Consider the following 7,891-nt stretch of genomic DNA (forward strand, 5'->3'; position numbering starts at 1 on the left):
TTTGAATTTACTAATTTGGGGGCTTGTTTTTTAAGTTATCATGTAAAGTGACGGGTTTCAGAATCATATTTTTGGCATATTTTGTTTTTGTTGATGGTCTTCCCCCACTCCCCTGTTCCCTGCCTCTCCCATCCATGTTCCCATTCCACTTTCATGACCGATGTCCTCTATTACCCATCTTTAATCACTCCCTCATTTTCTTAAGACTCCCCCTTTCTCCTTTCAGGGTCCCTTTCCAGTTTCATGACCTATATTAACCCTTCATACGCATATATACATATGTGCATATATAGAAACCCCGGGCCCATTTGAGAGAATGAATACGGTATTGTTTTTCTGAATCTGGGTTACTTTGTCTAACATAGTAATTCATTTTCCTGTCACAATCTTATTTTTTTCTTTATGGCTGAATAAAACTCCATTATATATACGTACCACATTTTCTTTACCTATGTGTCTGATAACGGGCACCTAAAGGCTGGACCCATTTCCCGGCACTAAACATGAACATGAGCAAGTAGCTCTGTAGCAGGGATTAGTTCTTAGGGATGTGCCCAAGGACAGATAGCTGGGTCATATTGTTGTTTTGATTCTGGATTTCAGGAACCCTCCATACTGAGACTCAGATTCCCCCCATTAAGTTTATTGTTTCCTGAGCTTTCACAGTTGACGCTCTCCTTTGAGTATCTTCTGCAGCACTGGCATGGTTGTTGTGCTATATACTCTTGATCAGAAGTTATTGACATTCAGGGCTTGGGATACATTATCCTGCTTGGTCCACGCGCTTTCCTGGCGTTTATGGGTGTTGATGGGAGATCTGATGTTACTGATGAGTTTGCCTTTGCTGTGAGTTGTCATTTTCTCTTACATCCTTTATCGTCGTTTCTTTGTGTTATATTTTTGACATCTGGCTATGAATGCCATAGACAGGTTTTTTTTTTTAGTCATATATTTGGGGGTGCTAAATGCCTCTTGTATCTGGATGTCGTGGTGCTTGAATGAGAACTGCTCCCCACAGGCTTGCGTATTTGGAACATTGGGTCCCCAGTTGGTGCCACGGGGGAATTTATGAACCTCTTACAGAGTGCAGCCTTCCTGGAGGAGTTACGTCACTGGAGGCAGGCTATGAGAGTTCATAGCCTGACGCACTTCAGTTTCTTCTCTCTGCTTCCTTCATGTGGATGGACATGCGATCCCTCAGTTTCCTGCCCTGGCTGTCTGCCACCATGCCTTTCAAGTCACTATGCCCTTTCCCTTTGGAACCATAAGCCAAAACAAATGATCTTCCTTCAGTTGCCTTTGGTTATGGTGTTTTCTCGCAGCAGTAAAGCATAACTAATAGAGATGACCATTTATTTGTATAAATTTGAAAACTTTTCTTCTATAATTTTATTAAATATGCCAGACAGTGGTGGCGCACGCCTTTGACCCCAGCACTTGGGAGACACAGGCAGGTGGATCTCTGTGTGTTTGAGGCCAGCCTGGTCTACAAGAGCTAGTTCCAGAACAGGCTCCAAAGCTCCAGAGAAACACTGTCTTGAAAAACCAAAAAAACCTGAGTGGTTGAAGAATTTTTTGTGTTTTGGAGTCATGTCGCCTTGCTATTTCAGATTCATAGCGTTTCAGTGATAAAACTTGCGTCTCTGTCAGTTTAGACATTGCTTTGATCTTTTTTGGAGCTCTCATTAAGACACCTGCTGCTGAAGAGCTTAATCTCATGTCCCTCTGGGGGACGTTTTGCTTTTGAAGAAGTTTCACATGCTCCACTAGAGAGTCTGTGGTAGTGCTGCAGCAGCAACCTCTTGGTCTGCCTTCTGTGGAACGCACTGCCTTGTATCAAGTTCCCTCTGCTGATATTTGAGAGGCAAAGGCACAGCCTTCTTGCCTCCCCCAGACAGAGCAGACCCACAGAGGCAGTGGTTAAAGCTCGGGAGTTCAAGGTCAGCCTAGGGCAATCATTTCTGAAAGTGTGGCCTTTGGTCTTTAGTGGCACAGTACTGTGCTACTTAAAAAAAAAATTATCTCTAGTCCACACCCATTTTTATATCAAGGAAACAGATACTCCAGGCTGGAAAGATAACAATCTTGGCGATGCTAGAACAAATTATTTGGTTAAACTGTTGCCTACGTTGGCTGGGATGGTGAAAAGATATATATGGGTGGCTATTGATCTGTGATAACTGTTCAGGATGCTTTAGAATTATTTATTTTTGTTGCTTAGAGAGAGCGCTGGCTCTTTTAGAACTCACTCTGTAGACCAGGCTGGTCTGGAACTCACAGAAATCACCTGCCTCTGCCTCCCGAGTACTGGTATTAAAGTCGTGCGTCACTATGCCTGGTAATGCTTTAGAGTTGTTAAGGAGGCAAATTCACCAACTAACCAGACTAACTAGCTATAGCTGACTAGATAAGTAACAAAAGCATACTGTTAGATAACTAACATAAGGATACTTTGACTAGCAAAAGATTCTCAGATTTTTCCCTCTTTCCCACCCCGAACTCAGGCCCCTCTGCCCACAGGCTCTGCACGGCCAGCTCGGCACGGCCAGCTCAGCACGGCCAGCTCGGCACGCACGGCCCCCTCCGCTCCGTGAAGCACGAGCATGGCTACCAGAACCGGAAATGCTCTACGCTGTCTTCCCAAACTCTCCCTTTGTAGTTCTTTCTCCCTTCTCATGTTCTCACCAAAGCAGTTGCCTCCTGTTGCAAAGCAGAATCTGAGTGGAATTACTCCCTGTGCTGGCGGAGCCCAAGTGTTCATGATTTATCTTAGGAAACCGAAGCCTTTCCTCATGTCAGGACCTCTGATCTTGGAGGCCCCTGCTCTGCGGGGAGGGATCTAAAGTCATGGCAGTCTGAGCTCCTCAAATCCTTCAGGGCACCTCCCTCCCTGCCTAAAGACACTGACTGCCCTGTCCTCCCCCTGCGTTTCAGTTCAGGTAATCCTAAAGATTAGAATAATAAATCTTGGAACAACATACTTGGATTTCTTTCCTAATCACCTAGACTTTGATTGAATTGTGTTCTAGACCTTTGAAGCTTATCTGCTGAACTGGGGAATATAAACGTCATGTAGTATATTAGTTTGCTTTTGTGTTGCTGAGATATAACACCCTGACCAAAGCAACTTGGGGAGAAAAGTTTGTTTGGCATGAAGTCCCTCACTGAGAGAAGCAGCCCAGGGGAAGGAGAGACTGGAGAAACACTGGTCATTGCCCTACCCACGTTGCTTCTTTATACAGCCCAGGATCACTTGCTCAGGACTGGCACTGCCCACAGTGGACTGGGTCCTCCCACATCAATCATTCGCCAATAAAATATCCTACAGACACGTCCACAGGCTTCTGATGGAAGCAGTTCCTCAGTCAAGGTTCCCTTCTCCCAGGTGACTGATTTTTGACAAAACTTAACTAGCATGAGGGGCTAATTTAAAAAATAAAGGAGACACCCAATTTATTTCAACTTCTAGCCTGAAATAAATAGAGTCACAGGTTGCTAATTCAACAGACTTCAATTACTCCCAAAAAAGAGTAATACTTAACTAGAAAAGTGATTTGACTAAAGTTGGGACTTCTTGTCTTTTTTTTCCCCTGGGGAGCCCAGACTCAGCAGGTGGCCACAGCTGGGCACTGCCAACCAGCTGCCCTACTGCCCATCTTAGCTGCTTGCTTCTCTTCCTCCCACCTCCCACCAGACACAGTTATTCAGTCCTGATCCTGTCCTTTCTGGATGATGAAATCATCTTCCTTCTTCTTGGTTCTTTTTCTTCAATCCCTTTTCTTATGCCCTATGTATATCATCTGGAAATTCTAATGTCCTCTGTGATGATAACGCTGACACCCAGTCAGGCATGTTAAACAATGTACTAGGTCTCCAAACAGGCGCCACAACGTGGTCCAGGAAGTCTTGTGTGGGCTCTCAGCTTAGTTCCTTACTTTCACCGTCAGTAAAAAGAGGTGATTTTTATTCCTCCAGGCACCCCTTTGAATCTAAGCTCTTGATCTTGAGCACAGAATTGTGGATGCGTATTGATGGGAATGCATTCTAAGAAATTTGTTGTCAGTCAATAGTGTCACCATGTGAACATCACAGAGTTCAAGTTCAACATCACAAGTTCCATATACAAAGAGAACAACAGAATCACTAGGTGACAAATCTTAAGGAATGTCTATTGAGACAGTTGAGCTAGAACCTCTGGGCTACTGTGCAAATATCAAACACTATTAAAACACTGGCAAAACACACTAAAATCACCATCATTGTTAGCCGTACATTCTTACTATAAGTACTCTTTCTGATGTTCATTTTCCTGAATTTAAGGGAAGGAGTGATCATAAGGCCATCTGATTTCTGACTTAGCAGTTGTTGGACTCTGCCTATCTCTCCACCACCTGGTAGAAATTCCCTGGAATACCTGCGTGGAAATACAGGAATCTCACTAACTGTCCTTGTGTATTTAATTTTCAAGCTTAGATACTCTAAATCTTCTGAGCACCCCTCCCCCAACCTGCCCAACATGATACAGTTTGGGCAGTCTGGCCAAACACTGACTTAAACTGGAGTCTCCACTGAAGCAGCTGGCAGAGTACAGACTTCCTGATGGATCTGTCTTGAATGCCAAACGTCCCTCCTCCAACGGGCTCCGAAAGGAAGTCTGTCTCTTGGAGGTTGTAGTAGGGAGGTAGTGAGAAGAATAATGTGTCCTCCCTGAGGTCTTGTTCTTATCCATTACACCCGATTTAATGGGCTGGAGGAGGCTGTGGGGGAGACAGTGCTGTGTCCAGGTCTAACTACAGGAATTCAAGTAACCCACACTGCTCTGACTCATGGGCAAGAGAAGACTGGAGGGAGGGAGAGAGGGAGAAAAAGGTTTGTAAGAGGCCAACACTTGTGGTGCGAACCATTCTGATTTTTGGACAACTCTGCTGATTCAGGAAACTTTGGATGAATTTGGCTATTTTTGTTTTTCAAGATCTGACAGGTGTTTAATGGGATCATTCCCCAGAACAAAAGGATGATCTTCTCGACATGTGACAACAAAGTTCCTTTCTTTAAAAAATGCAAGAAAATGCATGTCCCAGAGCCCCAAAGTTTAGAAACCAACAACACACTGAGAAAATGTGCCATATCTTGACCACTAGTGCCTTACTATCAAATCCTTGTGGACAGCCAAGAGGAATGGCAATGGCTTACATTGTGTTGGGGGTCTCTGGGACGCCACCCGCCACCAACTCCACCTGGCACTGGACTTTTTGTTAATAACCTGTGGTTATTCTAGGAGGAGAATTATCCCCCATGCAGGGGAACTCCAATTTAACTCTACAAATGTTTTTTGGAAGCTTATAAAGTAGTTATTTTCCTATATGTGTTTTTCCCTAAGCATCCTTAGTGTTAGTTACCCTTACTCCTACCCCTCCTCTGCCATACCCCCAACACTCTCCTCACTACCACCCCCTTATTGTCGCTTACCCCTTCATACACCTGTTTGTTCTACTATCCCCCTTCCTTGGCACTTTATCTCTCCACTTTCCAAGGCCCCTTTCTAGTTCTCTAGCTTCTATAGGCCCCCAAGTCAGACACACAGATTTGAAGATTGGAAGTTGGGAACTACATATAAATAAAGACGTGTGTTTGTTTTCCTAGGCCTGGGTTACCCCACTCAGTATAATTTTTCCAGCTTCACTCACTTACATGGATATATCCTATGTCTTTAGAGATGAATGAAACTCCATTGCTGTATGCATTGTGTTTTGCTTACCCATTCTTCAGCTGACGGATATTTAGGTTGTTTCCATGTTGTAGCTATTGTGAGTAGAGCAGCAACAAACATGAATGAACTAGTAAATCCATAGTAGAATACACAGTCTTCTTGGTATATGTCCAACAGTGGTATATCTTGGCCATATGGTAAATGTATTGCTGGTTTTTTGAGGAACCTTTGTAATTGAGCTCCTGTAATTTGTTTGTTTGTTTGTTTTTGATCTCTTGGTGTTAGGTAAAACTTGCCTGTTGACAAATTAGGATGTGGATCTGTGGAGAGGAAGATGTTCATATGCAACTGGAAAGAACTTTGAAGTGATTAAACTTTTGCCCCAATCCAAACTAATAGTCTACTTTCTATCGTGTTGCGGGTACTAGGAAGACACATGGGTACAGAAGGCGTTTATAACATCAGAACAGCAGACAGATGCTCAGTGTGCCTTTTTAAATGTAGGCTGAGTTCCCAGGTCTCAAAAGAGTGACCAAAGAGGGCGAGATTGCACCTGCCTTCTGATGGGTTGCATTTCAGGAGAGGCATTCTGAGTCTACTGGGACCTGAATGCTTCATAAAGAGCAGTGGGCATGCGTATCTTTCTTTCATGAGGTAGAGACGAGCTCTACCCAGAGGGTGTGGCCAAACCTTTCACTCATGAAGGGGATATGGTTTTTTTCTGTGTTGTTTGCTACTCTTCATAAGGCAGTTCAAGCAGCAGCCACTGCCCGTGCCACGGTGCACAGATGTGCTAGAGTCTGCAGGGATTGTATTCCACAACAGTGCATGATTATGAGCTTAATTTTTTAATGAATGGGATTAGGATGAGTACAACTTTATCTTATCTTGTTTCCGGGTTTAGAGAAAGTCCTCCACTCAACTCCCACTGATCAGAACGGCACTCTTTACCTAGAGAGGCTCCTAGATGGCTTGCCCTCACCACAGCCTGCGCGGCCTTCTGTTGGCTGCAGTCTCTGCCTCCTTTCCTTGCTTTTGAGACAGTTTCACCCTGTGGGTCAAGCTAGGGGAAGTCACAGTAATTCTCCTGCCTCATTCCCCTGAGTACTGGGATTACGGGCATGAGCAACCACATAGTTGGCAATCATGTATTGTTTTTAGCTTTGGTATCTCAGACTCTCTGTGGCCTGACCTGCCTCCATCCCAGTGTTTGTCTGTTAGTGCCTCTCTGCGCCACAGAACACAGCAGCGTCCTCTATTTCTACTTTCTACCTCTCAGGTGCTTTATGCTCATCCTGGGCTTCACTTAATTTGCGTATGCCCTAGTTAGGGTTTGGATTGCTGACCAAAAGCAACTTTGGGAAGAAAGGCTTTACTTCATCTTACAAATGTCAGGTCATACACCATCACTAAGGGAAGTTCGGGCAGGAGCTTGAGGCAGGAGCTGATACAGAAGCCATGAAAGAGTGATGCCTTCTTGCTTGCTCCCCACGGCTTGCTCAGACTTCTTTCTTCTAGCACTCAGGATGGCATTCTCAGAGATGACGCTGCCTGCAGTAAGCTGAGCCTCCCACCTCAATCACCAATTAAGAAAGTGCACCACAGGCTTGTTTACAGACCAATGTGATATAGCCATTTTCTCATTTCAGGGGTCCTCTTCCCTGAAATGTCTGTAGATTATGTCAACTAGACAACACAGCATATAAATCTAAACCAAATTTTTGTTCTTTAACAATTCTGCTTTTGAATGACTTGGCATCTCTCACTGCTTAAAGCAGGGAAAAATCTTAAGATGATGTAGTCCAATGTGCTTATATTTTCAGATGTGTGAATGTTCTGTGGGCAGGTGAATATGAGAAATAGGACAATTAAAGAGCTAAATATGCTGCTGGGTGGTGGTGGTGTATGGCTTTAGTTCCAGCACTCAAGAGACAGAGGCAGGCAGATCTCTGAGTTCCAGGCCAGCCTGGTCTACAGAGCAAGTTCCAGGATAGTCAGAGCGACAAAAAGAAACCCTGTCTCAAAAAATAAAAACAAAAAGCTAAATAAGTGAAATCACTTTGGGGACCTATTAGTGTTTTTTTCTTAAAGGTTTATTTATTATATATAGTGTTCTGCCTGCATACCAGAAGGGGGCACAAGATCTCATTACAGATGGTTGTGAGCCAGCATGTGGTTGCT

The sequence above is a fragment of the Myodes glareolus genome, chromosome 14 (assembly GCF_982192425.1).
Source record: "Myodes glareolus chromosome 14, mMyoGla1.1, whole genome shotgun sequence".
Taxonomy (NCBI): Eukaryota; Metazoa; Chordata; class Mammalia; order Rodentia; family Cricetidae; genus Myodes; species Myodes glareolus.